Here is a 21,645-nt window from a genome sequence, read left to right as displayed (position 1 = left end):
GCCCCTCCCCCCCTTCCTCCTGCCAGCCAGCCAGGCCCTCTTACCGGAGGCGTTCCCCAAGGATCTGGTTACACTTGCAGCCCCACTGAGTGCCCTATTTCCCGAACGACTGAGCACTCTCTCTGTCATTCATCTAAGCCCCAGTGCTGTGGAGCGGTGATCTGGGAACCAACAGTTTAATTTTTCCGGACCCCTTTGGTGGGCACGCCCTCGGAAACTGGCGGCTAAGACCTTGGGTGTCGCCACTGGTGGTAAGGGGAGTTGGGATCGAGAATTCCCTCTGCTTCCCTCGGCCCCTATAGTCACGTCCACTCCGCTGGCGGTAGGGGGAGTTGGGGGTTGGGAGTCCCTCGGCCCCTACAGTCACGCCCATGGAGAGATTTTTGAGGTTTCCCGGCTGTTTGTATCTGGTGGGGGTGGGAGTCACACACCTGCTAAAGTCGATTCTGCTGGGAAGAATCTCGTCGGCCGAACTCTGGTGACGTCACCTCTCTGCTATGGTGGGCCCCAGGCTCCTTGCCGGAGTGTCCGAAGGGAGGGGTGGGACTGGTCTGTCTCTGGTCTGACCCAATCTCGGTTGGTTTCGGTTCCCGGTTCTCTCCAGTAATCCTACTAGTTCCCAGCAGGTCTCATTTCAGCGGAATTTTGCTAGAAGTTTCTCAGCAGGTAGAATCTAAGTGTATTAATGCATCTCTCTGACCCTGTTAATGAGGAGGTACTGAAAGTGCTGCCTCCCCGCCCGCCGCCATGTTGGGTCCCCCTATTTTTTTTCTTTAAAAATGACTGCTAAGAGAAAAATATCTTTAAGAATTTTCCTTATCTGAAAAATGTTTAGGGTGTTTAATTCTAATTTTTAAAAAAATCTATCATAAAAATGATTCAATTTTATTCTTAATGTAGACATCCATATATTTGAGAAGTAGTAAACATGGCATATGTAACTTAAAGAATAAAAAGTGTACATTATTTGTTTTCTGTTTCTTTAATCATTTTCTTCACAAAAGGAGCTAGAGTTCAGAATCAGGATTTAATTCAGAGAGAAGATACAGAAGATTTTCAGTGGTAAAGTAATTGAGAACATTCCCATAATGCTACAGAATAAACATAAAACATGAATGTACTATTTAATCTTGTAAAATATTTGGTATTTATGTCTTCTTTATTGCCACCTCCTCCCTTACTCTGCAAAGCAAAACCAAAGACAGACAACATGAAATGATTAATCAGTACAAAAATACTGTAAGCTGAAATGAACATTGGGAAAAAAAGGACAAAATAATTTTAGTACTATATTTGAACAAATTTGGGAACACAAGCAAAATTAGTCAAAAAATATAAATTTATCTATCAGTAATTTATTCACAGGGGATTGTGATTTGGGGATAATTCAAGTGAGTCCTTTCCCCTTTTATGCAGATGGGGAAAAAGAGGGGTGTACACAGGAAATTGTCAGTTGACTTTGCATTAACTTCGAATTACTAATATGATTCTTTCAAAAATATGTTTACACCTTAGGAAACTAAATGCTTCATTAAAACTTATTTTGTGAAGTACTTTATTACATATATTTTTAGGAACACGTTTTCTCAGATTGTTACCTGGCCTTAAGTTGTGATAGGAACTTGTGCTTTGTAGGAATGCTGAAGGTCTTATGTGTTTCATGTCCGAGTGGTATGACTTGGTAAAGATCATGAGGTTTGAGATCAGAAGCTCTTTGTAGACTCTTAATTTTTTGCCAACAAAATGAGAGGTTTCCTTGTTCTTCTTTCTTTCTGTCTCCGTTTTAGTTCTTTGCCACTTCTTCTGCCCTGCATGGGACAAACTGCAGATAAAACCTTTGCCCTTTTCTCCAACCCTCATTTATTCTTCCCAATGACTGAAGACTGGCTATTCCAATTGGGCAAATCCTTGTAAAGCAAGTAGGAAATAAGTAAATTATTAGGGGTTACATATGACCCAATTTTTCAGTTTTTAGGGTGTATTGGCCTTCAGAAGAGCATTCTTTCTTGATTTCATGTTAAGCTCACCAAGGCAGGATCTGTCAGCCCCTTAGAAATAGGTCTCCAGCTTCTTCAAGTGGATGTGTTCAATGGGAAGGAGTAAGATGTTTATGTCAAATTGCCTTCTCCAGTCCAAGTTCACCAGAAATAATACTCAATCCCTACCAAACATCTTTGATCAATCAGACACTCCAACTCTGACCTCATAAGTTATAATATCTTTAAAGGTAATTAAAAATTTTGACACAAAATATTGGTACATATTTATGGGCTACAGTGTGCTGTTTGGATACATATATACATTGTGTAATGATCAAACCACAGTAATTTGCAGCATCTCAAATGTTTACCAGATAACAAGCATCTTGTTTAATGCCTAGGTCATTGATCCATTTTGAGTTGAGTTTTGTGACACACTGATTTAATTCCCTGTGGATATATACCCAGTGTTGAGATTGTCAGATCATATAGTAGTTCTATTTTTAATTTTTGAGAAACCTACATATTTTTTTCAATAGTTGATGTACTAATTTATATTGTCAACAACACTCTATAAAGATTTCCTTTTTTGCTACATCCTTATTAACATGTTATCCTTTGTTTTTGTTTTTGTTTTGTTTTGTTTTGTTTGATAATAGCCATTCTAACTGTAGTGAGGTGATATTTTATGGTGGTTTTGGTTTATATGTTTCTAATAATTAATTATGCCGAGCATTTTTCATGGAACTGATAATCACTTATAGATCATCTTTAGGGAAATACTCATTAAGGTCTTTGCTAATTTTAAAGTGGATTACTATTCTTATTGCAATTGTTTCAGTTCCTTACATATTCTGAATATTAATCCTTTGTCAGATATATAGTTTTAAAATATTTTCTCCCATTCTGTAGATTCTTTTTATTCTTTCAATTAGTTTCTTTGCTGAGTAGAAGCTCTTTACTTAAATATGTTTGTTTATTTTTGCCCACTCAAATGTTACGGAGCATTTTTGTATGTTTTCTTCCAGTAGGTTCAGTTTCAGATCTTACATTTATGTTTTTATTCCACTTTGAGTTGATTTTTGTATATGGTGAGAGAGATCTAGCTTAATTCTTCCACATGTAGATATTCAGTTTTCCCATAATCATTTATTTGAGAGCTTTCCTTCCTCTATTATGTGTTGTTGGCAACTTTATTGAAGATAAGTTTGTTGTAGATACATGGATTCTGACCTTCTTTTCTCTTCTATTTGTATATGTGTCTGTTTTTATGTTAGTATCATTTTGTTTGGGTTACTATAACTTTATAATACCTCCTAAAATCAGGAAATGTGATGCCTCAAACTATATTCTTTCTGCTTCAATATTGTTTTAGCTTTTGGGATGTTCTATGGTTGTGTACAACTTTTAGGATTCTTTTTTCATTTCTGCAAAGAATGCCATTGGTATTTTGATAGAACTTTCATTGAGTCTGTATATGGCTTTGGGTTGTGTGGATATTTTAATAATATTAATTTTTTCCAATCCATTTACACAGGACATTTTTCCATTGGGGGGGGGTCCTCAATAATTTGTTTTATTATTGTTTTATAGTTTTTAATGTAGTATCTTTCATCTCCTTGAGTAAATTTACATTCAGATGTTCTATTTATTTTTGTAGCTATTACAAAGGGATTTTTTTTACAAATATAAGGGATCATCTGATACTAACAAATAATTATACATGAACAAACTTGGCAAGTTAAAATAAATGAATAAATTCTTGGACTCATTCAACACACAGACATAGAAAAATGAAGACATAGAAAATCTGAACAGACTAGTAATGAGTAAGAAGGTTGAATCAGTAAAAAAAAAAAAAGTTCCTATTCTAGAAAATTCCAGAATCTGATAGCTTCATTGATGAATTCTACCAAACATTTAAAGAAGAAATATTGTTAATTCTTTTCAGACTATTCAAGAAAATTAAAGAGGAGAGAATACTTCCAATCTTGTTCTATGAGGCCAGCATTGGTATATGTGGAACATATATCTTATTCTATGAGGCCTCATATCAAAACCAGATAAAGATACAACAACAACAAAAAGAAGGAAGAAAGGACGGAAGAAATCTATAGGCCAATATTCCTGATAAACATAAAAGCAAAAAATTCTCAAAAAATACCAGTAAACATAATTTAACAGCACGTTAAAAAGATCATTCTCTCTGTTCAAGGAGGATTCATCCTAGAGTTGAAAGAATGGTTAAAGTTGCAGAAATTAATAACTGTGATACATCACAGTAACAGAAAAGACAAAACACACTGATCATTTCAACAGATGCAGATAAACCATTCAGCAAAAGTCAACATCCCTTTATGATAAAAGCTCTCAACAAATTGAACATAACAAATGAATTCAGAAAGATGAAGAATGTAAAATCACCATACAAAAATTAGTAGTTTTTCAATATACTAATAGTGAACCACAAGCTATAAACTTTAAAGAGTGACATTGTGAGTTATTAAGATTAATCATTACATTAGTTACATTAATCCTTTTTTATTATGTTCTAGAATTATGGTAGATGTTTTTTAGTCTTATCTCCTTGTTAACAGTCTCTGGGATTAGGAATTAGTATAACTATTTTAAAGATAAGAAAACCAAACTATTAGAGTTCAATTAATTTGAAAATAATACTAGTAAGAAATATAGATTGAACTCATTTCTGCCTGTTTCTAAAGCCTGTTCTAGCCAATGTATTAAATGATACATGATAATATTAAAAAATCCTTTGAGTTTATAAGATTTTATATTAAGGAGTATTCATGAATAAGGTAGATATAACTTTAGTCCAGGTCTCTTTCCTGAATTCTGAACATCCAATGTTATATATTTATAATCCATGTTAATTTATGTAGCTACATTTCATTAATATTGAACATTCTTTTAATATGCATCAAAAAGATCATTTCATGCTCACATAACTTCTGCAAATAGCAGCATATTCTTTGCAATGGGAAAAATGTAGAGATTTTGATACAAATTTAATTTAAAATATTTGGAAGTTTATGCCTAATTAAAAAATAAAATAATAGAAATTTTTAAAATTACCATTACTGCAACATCAAATCCATCATTTTAATATATCTCCTTTTAGTAGAACATGCATTTGATAAAGTATAATAATAGCATCATAAGACATATTTCCCCTATGATTTATTTTTTGATTAAATAAAATTTGATGTTTTCTTACATCAGAAAATATTACATTATTATAATATTTTCATACCATTTTATTGTAACATTAGTGTAGACATTAGTTTGTTTTAGAATCATAAACAATGTGGAATATATATTTTGCTTCCTTCTCTCATCATTTTTGTTGGTTTAATTTTAGGAAAAAGAATTACTAAGTTAAAAGCTTGAATACTTTTAATACTTTTAATTTTTTACGAAAGTATGACATGTTATCATTTGTTTAAAATTGTTATTTAAAGAAATAGTGTAAAGTTACCCATTTATTTAAACCCTTTGCTAGATTGGTAGACAGAAAATATTATCTAATTTATGCATTATTTTATCAAATAATTTTAATGTTATGTATAATTACTTTTTCTTTTTATTAATTATATAAATTTTCTTATTGCATTCATCAAATCACATAGATTTACAATGGCTTATTTATGAAATAGTCTTAGGAGTCTGTGACTAATATTTTCAGTTTGTCTGTTATTTTTTATTTGTGGTCATTTTGAGGTGTCAATGTTTCACATTTAATATTATTAAATCCATTGCATTTAAAAAAAAATACCTTCTAAATTTATCACTTTGTTTCAAAAATTCTTTTCCAGTTCAAATTTATATAAATGGGCACCTATATTTTTTATATTTTAATGATTTCTTCAATTCTTATTCTAGTTTTGTTAGTATATAAGAACACCCAAGTCTGGAAAATTTATAATAAACAAATAATTGCTTCATAATTATTGGAGGCTAGAAATTCCAAAACTAAGGAGCTGGCATTTGATGAGGGATATCTTACTGAATCATCTCATGGGAAGACGGCAGGGCAAGATAGCAGAATATGGAAGTGCAAGGGAGAGTGAGAGAGTCAACTTGCAGCCCCAGCCCCTTATTATAGTTGGCATTAGTCCATTAATGAAGGCAGATCCCTCAAGATCTAAGTACTTCCTGTAGACCCCGTTTCCTACCACTGTGGCATTGATTGTGCAAACCATTGCATTCCTTTTATACCACACATGTTTTACTGAAAACAAGAAATGGACTAATTACAAGTCTTTGTCCTTTAGATTCTGAATCAACTGCACATTTTAATTATATGTCATGATGACTACTTTGAAGACTAACTTCATATGGTTTATTCCCTCCTAAATTACCAGAAATGTTGCTAGATAAACAAGGCAGTTTTACCCACTTCCCAGATGTTTTAGTCAGCTATATTGTCGCTGTGACCAAGAGACCTGACAAAACAATGTAAAGGAGGAAAACTTTATTTTGGATCACAGTTTTAGAGGTCTCACTCCATAAATGACTGACTCCATATCTCTGGGCAGAACATTATGACTGAAGAGTGTGGCAAAGGAAAGAAGCTCAGGACATGGCACCAGAAAGCTGAGAGGTAGTTCTGCTGACCAGGGACAAAATATAAACCCCAAAGGCATGTTCCCATTGTCCTACCACCTCCAGCCACATCCTACCTGCCTATAGCTACTTGCATCCAGTTATTTCATATCAGTGGATTAATTTACTAATTAGGTTCCAACTGTCACAGTCTAATCGTTTCCCCTCTGAGCATTCTTTTATTGTCTCAAACATAAGCTTTTGAGGGACACCATATATCCAAACCATAACACCACAAAAAAATTTAACTGAATTATTGAAATAAACTTAATAAAAAGATACAAATATTAGTTTTACTGTGCTGTATTATTAACACTAAATATCTCATGAAATCCTTATTCTTAGGTTGTCTGTACATCTTTATGAAATCCACACTGAGAACTTTGGAGCAGAGGTAAAGTGGGAATTGGATGATGCACTAGTTCATAACCACCCTACTATGAACTTCCCTCAAGGTCATGTTCGTTTTAATTCTTTCACATTCATTGTCTTGCCTCCTAATTGCAATGCAAACCTAAAGAATAAAATTGCTTTAAGTTTTTATGGCCACTATTATCTTCCATGATTTTCTATTCCTACCATCCTGGGTTCCTTCTTTGTACCTTTTTTGCCTTGGTCGGATCGATTTTACAATTGTGTAAAGAAGAATTCATAACCTCCTTTCGTCTTTTGAAAGTATATCAGCCATGGTCCAGGTAGGAAACAGAAATGACTGTATGTATTTAAGCAGAGAGAATTTAATAAGATGAATTCTTAATGAGGCATAAAGCTAGTAGCTAAGCTGTTGAAATGGTAAAAAAAGAGAACTACTTTGTAAGTGCTCATGAAAGTAGCAACTGGTAAGAGGCAGCTGCTACCCTTAGGGAAGAGACGGGAATCATTAAAACTTAGAAACATAAAGGGACACTACACGGGGCCTAAGAAGGAGACTTTGGAAGCAGCGGAAGCACCAGCCACTGGTGTTTGTGCCTCTGAGGGGCGGTGCCTGATGAAGCTGGTCCTATAAGTGCTGAAAAAATATTGAAACCTGGAATCAATATTTTCCAAGGGAAGGAGCTTCCCTTGTTCAGATGAAACAAATGCCTTCCGAGGGTGATCCTCATGGAAGGAAGAGGAAGCCAGGGAGCAAATGGTAAGGTACAAGATTCTTTTCCCATTCTCCTGGCTCCCAGTTTCCTCTAGCTCCTCCTATTAGCAGTCTAAGGTAGATCCTTCTGTCAAAGCAGAAATAATGTTGCAGCTCGAGCTTGAGTATCAGAATGCAGTGGGGAAAAAAGTCAGGGTTGGAAATTGTCTTAGGCTGCTTGAGTTGCTATGGCAAAATTCACTAGAATGGGCAATTCATTAGCAACAGAAACTTAATGCTCGCGGTTCTGGAGTCTGGGAAGTTTAAGTTCAGACACCAGCAGATTTGGTGTCTGGTGAGGGTTGGTTTTTCATAGGTGGTCACTTCTATGTGTTGGCACATGATGGAAGGGAGATTAAAAAAAAAAAATCTCTCTCAGGCCTCTTTTATAAAAGCACTAATTTCATTCATGAGGCTCAAACCCTCTTGACCTAGTCACTTCCCATAGGTCCCGGCTTTTAATACCAACACGCTGGATATTGGTTTTTAACATAGGAATTTTGCAGATACTAAATTATTTACACCGCAATAGAGTTCACAGGCAAATATTCCTTCTGCCACTCCATTTTTCTTTATTAACTTTTTCATTCTTTTAAAGTCCTTATAACTGACTTCCAATACTCCTATCCACGCAGAAATACCACTTCCATCCTGTTTTGCAGGAATCATGATTAGAGTGGTTTGCTTGTTAATTTTATTTACGTTCTAATGATAGTTTGTTAATGTATTTGATAACCATCTGTCTAATAATACAAGAAAGTCAACTTTACCCCCATTATGGGATTAAAATTGGGCTAACATAGGGTTGATTGGTTTTCAATTTCCAAAATTCTTTGGATTACCAGGAAAACACCATTGATATTATCACAGAATAAAGTTTTGATTAATGATTTGGGGCAGAAAGTATGCAATATCAAGAAACTCCTAGTATTAGTTTACTGAATATTTTTTTTTCCTGTATGGATAAAAACATGGATCATGTAAAGTATATGCAATTGTTTCCTATGTTGGGATGTCAATTTATTCTACCTATGAAATTCTAGTTAGAGATAAAGAACCAGGGAGCAAATTAAATAATTTAGCCAGAAAAAAATAATGTGTTAAGTAGAAGCAGAGACCTTCAAAGAAAAACTGAATCCAAGCCCTGTACAAAGAACATAACCAAAGCCCATGAACTGTAATAAAATTATAAAATGTCACAAAGCCATAGCAATTAACATATCAATTTATCCACAAACTTTTCAAATCTTTTCATATACATTATTCTAGCAAAATACTCAGATGTAATAATTACAGGAAATTTCCAGTCTGTTGGCAAAAACTTGAAATATTTTGGCCCACTGAAAACCTGACTGCATTAGCAGAAGCTGTGCAAATGGACCATTCTGTACTTACAAGGCAAGACCTGTTGGCATTGCTTCAGTTTTTAAGTGACTGTAAGGGAAATTTCTGACTGGTTTTTATTGACTATGAATTATATTCTTGTTTAAAATAATTTTTGTAAAATATACTTGAAGTATATAGCTTATCATTCATTATTCAACTTCAAAATTGGAACCAATACATTTGCTTAACATAGGGATAAAATCAGACCCTTTCACAATTAAGAAAATGTTTAGAAGGAGAAAGATAAAGGGACGGAACAGTGAGAGGGGAAAAGGGGGATCATTAACTGAGATCGATTTTCATGCATGTATGAGTTTGTTGGGATGACTCCAACTACTATGTATAATTATAAAGCTCTATTAAAAAAGAAGATGTTTCATCTTATGAAAAATAGAAAGTGTAAAGATTATATGTAAACGTTTTGTTGTTCAGAAAATAAGCAACACCATACGATTTAATATTTTAAAATTAGTGTTTCTAAAAGGCATTCAACTGTTGATTTATTGACATATAATCAGTGACTTGAAAGTCTGTAACTTAATCATGTATAGATTCCTAGTTGTTTAGTATTTATGTAAGGTAATGGACAGAAAATTAATTTTTGTGAAAACTATTTTATATAGAGGAAAATTTCAAAAGTATTTTAAAATTTGGGGACTGGGGGTTTAATTCAGTGGCAGAGCACATGTTCAGCAAGGAGGCGGCTCTGGATTTAACCCCAGCACCAGGGAAAGTAGGAAGACTCCTTCATAGGAAAAACAATATTTAATTAATTTATTTATTAGATGAGGAATCTGAGAAAGAATGTGAAAATGTGCATTTATTTTTATTTTATTATCTTAACCATTAATAGTATTAAATGCCCACTGGAAGACGTAACTCTAAAGAGGATAAGTTGGCGATAGCTCTATATACTAATTTAATGACTTGCGTATCATTCAGGGTATAACTAAGAAAAATGCTAGGTATTTTAAACAGAAGGAATTTAATGTAGATAATGCTTAGGAAGGTGATGAAAGAAGCAGCCCTTGGATGCTGTGAAAATTTAGAACTTAACAATTGTCAGAAACCACTAACCCTAGGTTGGAGGGAACAAACAGAAGAGGCAGTTTTACCAAATCCCAGAGTGCAGGGTCAACTGTGGTGAGATGCAGTCATCACAGGCCAACCAGGAGGGAGTTGGAGAGAATAAAAATGTATTGAAAATGCCACCGAAGGCCCAGAGAAGGGAAGATGCTGCCTGCCTATTCCTTTCTCCCAGTTTGCAATGTCCCACCAGTGCCTTCCTGTGTCAGAGCCAACCAGAAGCCAAGAGACACAAAATCTGGAATTAAATAGGTCTCAGTACTTCCCTCCCTACAGCCCTGTTCTCTTGTGATACAGAGATAAGAAAGGAAAAATCACAGGGATAGGCAATTAATGCAAATGGATCCAGGAAAAAAAAAGTCATGATGATTAAGTAAACCATATCACTTATGTGTCAAAGGCAAATGTTTCATGCATTCCTCGCATTTATTTATTCGTACCTGAACACTCAGAATATGAGAATAGAGTATCTGAGCAATCTAACTTTCCCCTATAGATTACTTAAATTTAAAAAGGAGTAAATATTGATTTTACAAAAATATGGAAAGGAAAAAAAAATCATAAATTTCTATAGTGCTCTCTACACTTTTTACTGACAATGTGATTTATTTCTCTTTGGTTGAAAAGAGAACCATCTTCTGAATGTAAGGACAAGGAAGACCTCAGCCTAAACATAGACATATTTCTGCTGTTCTATTAAAAAAGAAGCTGCGAGGGAAGGTCGCGGTTCCAGTAAGGAAACCCAGCAGGGTGATTCAGTTTCTCTTTGATCTGCCTGGTATTCTAACTGGAAAGTAGGGCAGATAGAATCACACTTTTTTTACTTGACAGAGAGGCATGCACAGCAAAAATGTTGGAAAGTAGACTTAGAAATTAGTGCTACAGCTTCATTAAAAAGAAGAACATTTCTATAGAGAGGGAGCTCCCCTTTCAAGTTCTGGCTTCTTGTTGAGGCTTCCAGGCTCACTGAACTGGGGAAGAGAAACTTTCTCAACCAGCCTCCGATCCAAGCTTTACATGTGAGAATAGTGTTGTAATAACATCCAGGTGGTCAGTGCAGGGTTCCAAAGCATCCTCTGTCCTGTTTATGGCCAACATCTGGTCTGGATAAATCTCTCTAGAATGAGTCAAATGAGTCAACAAAGAAAAAAAAAAAGCCCCAACAAACTGAGGTCTATAGAAATACAGTTTAACATTAAAAGGAATATAATATAGAAGTCAAGGTGTGAAAAAACATGAACTTGAAAAGGTTTTTATAACATAAAAATTGGACTTTTCAAAACTTTCTACATTGAGCTAGTAAAAAAATTCAAGAACTCATGAATGTAAGGAAAACAGTGAGGGACTATTCATTTAATATTAAAGATAGAAATTAAAAGGAAGCTTTGGGAAAGAAGAAAATAATGTCATTTTTAGTACTAAACCAGAATTTTAATAGCAGAATTGAAATTTGCACAAGACATAAAAAAATCGAATAAATATCACAGAAAATTAAATAGTAATAAGACAAAATTAATTCCTTGACCTGATAGGACAATTATAAGAGATATTATTATGGAGAGGACTTAACTTAGTGATGTATTATAAGAAAGCTTTTTGTATTTCTAAATGATAAAAAAAGAAAGGAAAAATCAACAACCAAAATATAATAAAATATAAAGGACAACTAGACATGAATTTTTTAAAAAAATTCCCCTATTTATCAGGGAAATTAATAATAATAAAATAAACCTTAGGAATTGTGTTAGTGTTCCATCAATCTGATGAAATACCTAAGAAAAATCAACATTCAAGAAGAAGGAATTTTTTGGCTTGTGGTTTCAGGGGATTTAGTCTCTGGTTTGGTCACATTGCTTTGGGCCTGTGGCAGGACAGTATATTCTGGCAAGAGGGTTTGGCAGAAGAGGCTACCCACCCCAAGAGGGTCATGAAAAGAAGCAAAGAGGGAAAGACAGGAAGCAGGCCAGGGTCCCAATATCCCTTCAAAGCCATGTCCTCAGTGACCTAAAGTTCCGCCTTCCAATAGTGCTAGGGACTGGAGACAAATTCTTTAACACATGGGTCTTTGGTGAACATTTCAGATCCAAACTAAAACAGGCATATTATACATTTTATTTTTATTATTTATTTCAAGGATATTAAAAAATTAGCCAAGCACTCAAGACGTTTAGGTACAAGATTTTAGATTTAGTATGTCTTTGTATCACCAGTGTCTTGCATGGACCTACCATCTTATCTCCATTATATAGATGGAAACACTGAGATTCAAAACATTTTAATAACTTTCTCATGCCACATACACTGCACAAATGTTAGTTGGGTGAAACTGGTGGGAAGGATCTATAATGTCAAACAAGTTGAGGAAGGATTCTTGCCACAGGAATAATGTGTGTGTTATTAGACCCACAAAGTACTCTAGGAGCTGAGATACTGTCCAGAAGTATGTGAAGGAAAATGACCATGAAAGGAAGACAAAGGAAGGTGTCTGTGTTCAATAAGAGTGCCAGACTGCTCCAACCAAAGAAGGTTACTTTGAGAATCAGTGGAAGGGAAGGCAAAGTCCTGGAAATTATTCATCAGCAATTAATGGCAAAATAAACATGAAGAAATAGAAGCCATGGTTGGTAAAATTGTACTTTAAGTAGTACATGATGATTTAAAAGAGAAAGCAATAGTTCCATGCTTTTGTCCTCCTAATGATCAATCCTTTTACTGTGAGCAATACTTTTTAGCATTTTTATTTCACTTATTTAATCACGTGACCTTTTGCCCCCAATCAGGTGCTGCTAGACTTATGATAAGGTTACAGCTCAATTAAACCCATTATAAGTTGAAAATATAATAATTAAAACATGCATTAATTACATCTAGCCTACCAAGCATCATAGTTCTGCAACACAGTGTGCTCAGAGTCCCAGTTGTTTACCTTTATGAGCTTGTAACTGGGAGCTGCCTCTCACTGCCTCTACCCAAGTATGTGGAGAGAGTATCATATCACATGCTGCTAGCTGAGGAAAATATCAAAATTCAAAACCCGGAGTATGGTTTCTGCTGAATATGCATAACCTTTGTGTCACTGTAAAGTTGAAAAATTCCAAGTCAAACAATTTTAAGTCAAAAACTATCTACATATTCACATAATTATAATAAAAAACTACTACTCTTTTTGATATCTATTTTAGTTAAGTTTAACTTATTGAAGGTAGTTAGATATTTTGAGATCATTAAACTAATATATTTTGTGCTTCCTCTTTTTTCTTTCATAGCAATTTGATCACCATAAGTCAAAAGAGAGAAGTCGAGTGGAATGTGGAGAATATGATGGAGAGTGATCTTTGCCTGGAAAGAAGTAGGATAAATGAAGGCCATTTTCAGCCAGTGGATTGTAGGCAGAAAAGAGAAAGAGAAGCTTCAGAAACATCCATTTTGCAATGTTCCCTAGCTTCTCATGAGTTGGGTGAAAGGTGCAGTATTTTGTGGTTAAGGGAAAGCCCTAAACAGGTGAAATCTGCAGAAATACATTCTGGCACAAGTAGGGCAGGGTGACTCTGGAGGCACAGTGTGGTTGGGAGAGAAAGGGTGGAATGGGTGACTTCAGTGGCTCCCTAGACCCCTGTGTGAAATAAAGTCGATCCACAAGTTCCTTATTGTCTGGTGGGAACAGAGAAGCAGCTAAAGCGAAAACCAGATGGATTGCCATGGGGGTCACAGTGGGGTGGCTTGGTGTGTGCAGTCATGTGAATTGAGCAAAAGTCAGAGAAAGACTTTGATGAGACCTGGAAAGATGGGCTTGGATGGAGCCAATGTGGGCTTACATCAGAAAGGAGAGTTCACCCAGGTCTGCCAGAGCCCAGAGAATAAAATACAATTCTTCAACACAGCCATTAGCTAAGGAAACCAGGAGGATCACCAGGCACATAAGAATCAACCCCGAGGATCCCAGAGGACCTGAGGATGGGTTAGAGGAACTGATGTGAATTCCTCTACTGAGGTCCTTTTATGTTATTAGGGTTGGAGGGGAGAAAAGTGTTTTGAGGTAGAGGAAATCATTGTTTTCTTCTTATTTTTGTACCAGGGATTGAACCCAGGGATGCTTGATCACTGAACCACATCCCAAGACCTTTTTATATTTTATTTAGAGAAAGGGTCCTCTAAGTTGCTTAGGGCCTTGCTATTTGAACTGGATTTGAACTTGTGATCCTCCTGCCTCAGCCTCTCAAGCTGCTGGGATTACAGGCCTGTGCCATTATGCCTGGTCAGAGGAAATCTTAAAGAAACTATGTTATGTGGGATAAATTGAGATATTAGAAAGAAACAGAACTGGAAACAATGGATTTAATAGGAATTTTGTTAGAAAGGTTAGATCAATTTTATAAACAAATAATTACATTAACTCTGTATTGCTGAATGGCAGAATTTTTACCTACAGGTTTATTAATGATGCATATGAATATAGATTTCTAGGATAGAGTAATTTTTCCACATTTTCTTAGGCATTGATTCATTATGTCTTACCCATACTGTATTAGATGGAAAGTGAGATGCCATTGCGATTCTTGTTGCTCTGGATATAACCTGTTCTCTCCCTGTTTCTGGATAATTTTTATTGTTGATGTTCTTAAGTTCCAAATAGATCTATCCAATTTGGGGTCTATTTCATTTGTCCTTCTTTTTCTTAGTAGTTCTTTTTAATCTGAAGGCTTGTTTTGTTTCAGCTAGGAGAAATTTGCTTAATTTTAAAATATTTCATTTTCTCAATTTCTTGGTTTTTCTTCTGTTGTTGAAACACTCAGATTCTCCAAAAGTGGAGACTATCTAAGTACTGTCACCAATAGGATTTGTGTCACCCAGTGGAGTACAGTGGAATTCAATAGAATGAGTGCAACATGAATAAATTTCAGAAATATGTTGAGTGACAGAAGGCAAGTATGAAAGAGCACCTGCAGAATAATTCTAACTATATGAGGTTTAACAAACAAACACAATGGCCTATGTTGTTATAAGCTAAAATATATATTATCTTCTTGGAGCAATGACGACTAGAAGGAACGGAGAGGTTTCTGGGTGGCCTATTTTTCTGTTTCCATATGTGGGTGCTAATTACTTGGGTGTGTTCAGTGTATAAAGATTATAAGTGTGTGATTTATATTTTATTTGAATTAAGAGTTTAAGAGCATAATAGCATACTGGTAAAATAATATTTGTGGTGTATTTGACACAAAATATTAATTCCTTAACAAAGAGAGCTCTTAAAATGAAAAAAGAAAAATACCCTTTAAAATGCATAAAGAACAGATGATTTTTTTAAAATCACAAGTGAATATATATTCAAGTGACTAATAAACATTTAATAGGAAAAAACTCACTGGCCAACAAATGCAAAGTAAAACAGATATAATATATATGTTAAGTTGGTTAGAGTGATTTGGGAAATGCCATGCATTTTGTGAAGTTTGGGCGAAGATGAACACTTTGAAATGTTGCAGAGGGAATGGATGCTGTAGAGACATTCAGGTGGATGTATTGACTCTGACAATGAAAATCACAAAAAAGGGGATTCTGTGGGGAGTACTATCAAACTTTAGGGGTTCATTTTTAAAAAAAATATTTCTTAATTGTTGTATTACAGTCATACATAAAAATGGACTTTATTGGGACATATTCAAACATGCACATAACATAGTTTGGTTCATTCCACTCCTCTTGTTCATCCTCTTTCTCATTTCTCTTCCCCCATCCCCTTTCTCTACACCACTGTTCTACTTCTATTTTCATGAGTCTTCCTTCCTTCCTTTCCTCCTTTCTCTCCCCCTTCTACCTCTCTCTCTTTCTTACTATAATTATCTGTAGTTTCACATATGACAGAGATCATTCAACCCTTGACTTTCTAGGTCTGGCTTATTTCACTCAGCATGATGTTTCCAGTTCCATCCATTTACTAGAAAAAGACATAATTTCATTCTTTATGTCTGTATAAAACTCCATTGTGTATATATACCACATTTTCTTTATCCATCTGTCCATTAAGGGATACGTAGGCTGGTTCCATAACTTGGCTATTGTGAATGACTATTGTGAATGAAGTTGGTGCCTGCACTAATTTGTTTGAGTGTTGACCAGGTGTTCATATAAACACTGGTATGTGTGTATCACTACAGATGCTGATTTTAGCTCTTTGGATAAACACCAAGGAACGGGATATCAGAGTCACATGGGGTTCCATTCCTTGTCTTTTGAGGAATTTCCATTCTGCTTTCTAAAGTGGTTGTACAAATTTTCAGGCCCACAACAATGTATTAGTATACCCTTCCCCCCATATCCTCTCTATAATTTATTATTATTCGTATTCTTTCTTGGGGGGCATACTGGGGATTGAACCCAGGTGTTCTTTACCATTTAGTTACATCCAAACCCTTTTATAATTTTTTTGTGTTGAGACAAGTTCTCCCTAAGTTACTAAGAATCTCACTGTGTTGCTGAGGCTAGCCTCAAGCTCATTTCTCCTGACTCAGCCTCCCATGTTGCTGGAATTTACAGGCATGTGCCACCACACCTGGATCATTATTCGTATTCTTGATGGTTGCCATTCTAATTGAAGTGAGATAAAAACTTAGTGTAATTTTTATTTGCATTTTCATATGCTGAACTGTTCCTTATACATTTGTTGGTCATTTGTATTTCTTCTTTTGAAAAATGTCTGTTTAGTTTTTTTGTTCACTTATCAACTGGGCTTTTGTTTTTTTTTTTTTTCCTGTTAAATTTTTCAGTTCTTGTTTTTTGTTTTGTTTTGTTTTGTTTTTACAGTGTTGGAGATCAAACAGAGAGCCTCATACTTGTTAGGCAAGCACCCTACCACTGAGCTACAACTCCAATCCTTGAGGCTTTTTTTTAAATATATTCTGGATATTAATCTCCTATTGGAAAACTGACAAAATTTTTCTCCCATTCTATACGTTCTCTCTTCATGCTCTTAAATGTCTCATTTCTTGTGCCAAAGCTTTTTAATTTGAAGTTATCCCACTTATTGATCTCCAGTTTCGTGTCTTGTGCTTTAGAAGTCTTATTAATGAAGTTGGTGCCTGCACCAATTTGTTTGAGTGTTGACCTTGTTGTCTTCTAGCAGTTGCAAAGTTTCTGGTTAATTCCTAGTTCTTTAGTCCACTTTAAGCTGATTTTTATGCAGAGTCAGAGAGATCTAGTTTCACTCTTCTACATATGAATATATAGATTTCCTAACATCATTTGTTAAAAATGCATTTTTTCTCCAATGTATGCTTTTGGCACTTTGTCAAGAATCAGATGACTTTAACCGTGTGGGTTTGTCACTGTGCCTTCTTGTCTATTCCATTGGTCTTTATGTCTGTTTTGATACCAACAGCATATTATTGATCTTAGAGCCTGCTACTTTGCTTAATTTGTTTATCAGCTTCAGAAGACTTTTGGTGGAGTTTTTTGGAGCTTCTAGATATAGGAGCATGTTATTAGCAGAGACAATTTGACTTCATCTTTTCCTATTTGTATTTCTTTAATTTCCTTCTCTTGCATGAGTGCTCTGGCTAGATTTTCAGGAACTATATTGAAAAGGAGTGTTGAAAGTGGACATCCTTGTTTTCTTCCTGAGTAGTATTTATTTTTTGCAAGTAGGTGCACTGGAATTTAGGGCATAAATATTTACAATAACTATATCTTCTTGTTGTATAACCCCCTTGCCAGTGTGAAGTAACCTTCCTTGTCTATTTGATTAATTTTGTCTTGAAGTTTGCTTTGTCAGATACGAGTAGCTATTCTTCTTTGCTTTTGGTCTGCAATTACATGGAATACCTTTGTGTCAACCTTTCACCTTTAGCCTATGCATGTATTTCCCTGTAAAGTGAGGGTCTTGTAAAAAACATATGGTTGGATCTTCTTTCTTAGTCCGCACTACCAGTCTATGTCTTTTAATTGGAGAATTGAGACCATTTACATTCAAAATTGTTATAGAGAGGACTGGGGATGTGGTTCAAGCAGTAGCGCACTCACCTGGCATGCGTGCGGCTCGGGTTCGATCCTCAGCACCACATACAAACAAAGATGTTGTGTCCGCCGAAAACTGAAAAATAAATATTAAAAAATTCTCTCTCTCGTTCTCTCTCTTTAAAAAATTGTTATAGAGAGATGATTCTTATTTCTTATCATTTTGATTTATTTCTAATGTTTTATTTGGACTCAGTTCTCCTGTATGAAGCTACTCTTCTAGTGAGATTCATTTGTTTGCTGGTTTTCAAGTTGGTTTTGTATTTCCTCTGCATGAAGTATTTCTGTAGTGCTGGTTTAGTGGTCATGAATTTTTTAGTTTATGTTTATCATGGAAGGGTTTTATTTCTTCTTCAATTATGAAAGATAGCCTTACTGTATGTATTCTTGGCTGGCCATTGTTATCTTTCAGAGCTTAGGAAACATTATTGCAAGCCCTCCTAGCTGTTAAAGTCTGGGGTGAGAGATCAATTGTGATGCATATTGGTTTACCTCTAAATGTGACCTACTATGTTTTTCTTGAAGCTTTTTCAATTCTATCCTTGTTCTGTATATTAGGCATTTTAATTATAATGTGTCTTTTTTTTTCATCTTGTCTATTTGGAGTTTTGAAACCTCCCTTATTTGGCTATCCATCTCATTCCTAAGGTCTGGGAATTTTATTACTTCATTAAAAAGTATATGCATACCCTTAGTTTGTATCTCACTTCCTATCTCAATGTTTATATTTAGCCTTTTTGGATTATTCCACATTTCCTGAACATTTTGGTCTTGCTCTCTTATCATGTTTAGTTTGTTTCTGGCTGTTTTCAAGATTATATACCTTGTCTTTTGGACCTAAAAATCTGTCTTCTACATGGTCTGATCTATTAGTGATATTTTCTATTATAATTTTAATTTTTTACATATATATATATTTTTAGTTGTAGTTGGATACAATGTCTTTATTTAATTTATTTATTTTTATAAATAAATAAAATAAAGGTATTATTTTATTTATTTATAAAAATAAATAAATAAAATAAAGGATGGAACCCAGCACCTGGAACTTGCTAGGCAAGCGCTCTAACCGTTCAGCCACAACCTCAGTCCCTATAATTTTAATTTGATTTATTGATTATTTTATTTCTAGGATATTTATTTGGTTGTTTTTCAGAATACCTATTCTTGCCCGTGTCTTGCGCAGGCGATGGAAATGGCGTTCCCCTTGATGCAGTGGACTGGCTGAGAAATAAAAGCTAAGAAAAATGGAATGATGAAAAAAAAAAAAACACAGACTATAGAAAATAGTTTCAAAAGTGGGAGTGGGACAGGCAAGCCAATCAGACAATAGAGCTTCTATACTCTGGCAAAATGGAGCCAGAGCTTGCTTTATTTATATTGGGGTACATCAAAAGCAGGGATAAGGTTCTAAGGGCAGTGTCTTGCTTCCTGGTGTCTTGCATTCAGCAGGTTGATTGACATCTTGGAAGGTCACTCCCATCTCACTTGCTGTGTGGGATCTCTGGCAGAGGTTGAGGGGGAAGTTCACCTGCATCAGGTAATCAACTCCTGTAGGAGTGCCACGGGAGGTTTCCAATGCCAGACTTATCCCCTCATTAGGCTACTCTGTGCAAAGTCCACAGACAGCCCACGGATGACTTGTGGCTATCTATCACTTTATTTTAATGATTTTTACCAACTGTGTTTTTTTCTCAATTCATTTCTTAAATCTTCTTTTAGTTTCTTGAACATTTAATCATCAACTTCTGAATTATTTGTCTGAAATTTTACCCACTTCACTGTCTAAGAATTCAGTTGTCGGGGAAGGGGCATAGATTTTTGGAGGTATTTTGATTCCCTGTTTTCTCCTGTTTTCTGTAGTTATGTGTTGAGATTTGCCAATCTGATAAAGTGGATATTTTCACCACTGTTAGCTGGAGTACCCTTTAGTAGACTGCTTTCACTTTACTATGTGTTCCAACAAGGAGAGTATCTGGGTGTCAAAGGATCCAGTTATTATGTTTTTGGTATTTTGATCAATTGCTTTGATCAGTTACCTCTTTAAAGGGAACTGGCGATCACTTATAACTGCAAATACTGAAGTCCAAATCATATACTACTAAGTCTTCAAACTGAGTAAAACATTTTCTACAACTCTAATACATCCGTAGTGGAACAGGGGAATAGTACTTCAATGCGCCAAAGAATGCTACAATATACGTTATGAAAATCAAAGAGAAAGAAGAGGCTGGATAAAAGAAGAAAGAAAGGAGAAAGAGAAAAATAATAGGGAGTTAGAAGGAAGAAAGATAGATAATGAAAAAGTGAATAGACGAAAACAGAATATGGAAATATAGAATATGGTAAGACAAAAGGATGTAATATATAAATCAAATTAATGTGCTATGCTAAAGAAGATAGAAATGGCAACCAATCCCCCATGAGGAAGTAAAAAGCAAAATAATCCAAGTAAACAAAACAAAAAAAGACAATGACATAGAGAACAAAGCGGAATGGAGTTACCTGTGGTCTAGAGACCATTGGAGTGGTGGTGGTGCAGCTGTTTCCTTCACATCCCATATTGGAAGAGGAGAATATTATATGTGGGGGGAAAGTCTTTCTTTAGTAAATCACACAAAAATCCAGCAGAAATTGTGAAAATTCTGAAAAACAATAGTACCATTTTGGAAAAGCAAGACAAAAGACTGAAAAGGCTTCAGAAGAAGTGTCAAAATCTGGAAAGCAATGAAAGAAATTCTGTGTGGTACAAATAACAAGGAATCCCAAGAGAAGCAGTGGCTCAGCTGGCACAAGAACTCTACAACAGGGGGCTGCTGGTGATGATAGCTGAACTACAGATGATAGACTTGGAGGGGAAAAAAATGTGACCTAAATATTGAACAACATCCTGAGAAGACAGATAGGCACTCAGAGTCCTGCTGTGGGGTATATTAGTGCACTTCCTCATTCTCTGTTTACGTTCCTCAAGGGATATGAAGCCCCATGGATTGCCTTACATTGTGGGATTATGCTGAGAGAATGTATTCAACATGAAGCACTTGCCAAAACCATCCTATTTTTTTCTAACCAATTCAGAGATTTCTTCAAGTATGTGGATTTATCAACATTTGATATTGCTTCAGATGCCTTTGATATTTTTAAGGTACTTGGGGATTTCCTGAATTATCTAGGTCATTTAAATTCAGTTGGCCTCTAAAGAAACATTTTTTTTTTTTTTTGAGGTAGGGGGGATGGAACCCAGGAATTCTCTACCACTGAGCTACATTCCCAGCTCTCCTTCTCCTCCTCCTCTTTTTTCTCCTCCTCCTCCTCTTTTTTCTCCTCCTCCTCCTCCTCTCTTCTTTCTTCTTTCTTTCCTTCTTCTCCTCCTTCCCCTCCTCCTCCTCCTCCTCCTCCTCCTCCTCCTCCTCCTCCTTCTCCTTCTTATTC

General features: G+C 35.2%; 1 pseudogene; it reads left to right on the top strand.

Annotated features, from left to right (window-relative positions):
* Nucleotides 1-371: 371 nt before the first annotated feature.
* Nucleotides 372-21,412, top strand: LOC143405732 (calcium-binding protein 39-like pseudogene; annotated as a pseudogene).
* The last annotated feature ends 233 nt before the right edge of the window (nt 21,413-21,645 follow it).

This window comes from Callospermophilus lateralis, chromosome 8, assembly GCF_048772815.1.
Source record: "Callospermophilus lateralis isolate mCalLat2 chromosome 8, mCalLat2.hap1, whole genome shotgun sequence".
Taxonomy (NCBI): Eukaryota; Metazoa; Chordata; class Mammalia; order Rodentia; family Sciuridae; genus Callospermophilus; species Callospermophilus lateralis.
This window is presented reverse-complemented; position numbering and strand designations above follow the sequence as displayed.